Raw genomic sequence first — 871 nt, forward strand, 5'->3', positions numbered from 1 at the left:
CCATGAGCAGAGACCAAGGCACATTGGTGCAGGAGATGCACCCAATACCCACAACCAAAGGGCTGGAATTGTGCCACCTTCAGTAGCAAACAATAACTTTGAGATCAAGAGTGGATTGATCTCAATGATACAAGCCAACAAATTTCATGGGTTGCCAATGGAGGATCCACTAGATCACCTTGATGAGTTTGACAGAATATGTGGACTCACAAAGATCAATGGAGTGAGTGAAGATGGATTCAAATTAAGGCTCTTCCATTTTCTCTTGGAGACAAACCTCACCTTTGGGAGAAGACTGTTCCTACTGGAGCTATCACCACATGGGATGCATGCAAGAAAGCTTTTCTGGCCAAGTTCTTCTCCAATGCAAGGACTGCTAGGTTGAGGAATGAAATTTCTGGGTTTGCTCAAAGGAATAATGAGAGCTTTTGTGAAGCTTGGGAGAGGTTTAAAGGATTCCAAACTCAGTGTCCTCACCATGGCTTCAGCAATGAGTCACTTCTAAGCACCTTGTATAGAGGAGTGCTTCCCAAGATAAGAATGCTTCTTGACACAGCCTCTAATGGCAACTTCCTCAACAAGAATGTGGAAGAAGGATGGGAATTAGTTGAGAATCTTGCTCAATCTGATGGCAATTATAATGAGGACTATGATAGGACCATAAGGAGCTCCTCAACTGATCAAGAGGACAAGTATAAGAAGGATTTGAAGATGGTCAATGAGAAGCTTGACAAGATACTCCTCAGCCAGTCCAAGTCCATTCACTTCATTGGTGAAGAGGAAGCTCCAGTTCAAGAGGGGGAGCCTGAATTTGCTGAGTTGTGCTACATGCAAAACCAGAGAGGATTCAAAGGCTACAACCAAGGAGGTT

General features: G+C 43.9%; 1 non-coding gene across 1 annotated transcript; it reads right to left on the reverse strand.

Annotated features, from left to right (window-relative positions):
* Window positions 1-378: 378 nt before the first annotated feature.
* LOC147925306 (small nucleolar RNA R71) lies at window positions 379-485 on the reverse strand. Its single transcript, XR_015585506.1, has one exon. It is a non-coding gene; the product is annotated as a small nucleolar RNA R71 (small nucleolar RNA).
* Between the last annotated feature and the right edge of the window lie 386 nt (window positions 486-871).

The sequence above is a fragment of the Camelina sativa genome, chromosome 16, assembly GCF_030686135.1.
Source record: "Camelina sativa cultivar CO46 ecotype springtype chromosome 16, ASM3068613v1".
In the NCBI taxonomy this organism is placed as follows: Eukaryota; Viridiplantae; Streptophyta; class Magnoliopsida; order Brassicales; family Brassicaceae; genus Camelina; species Camelina sativa.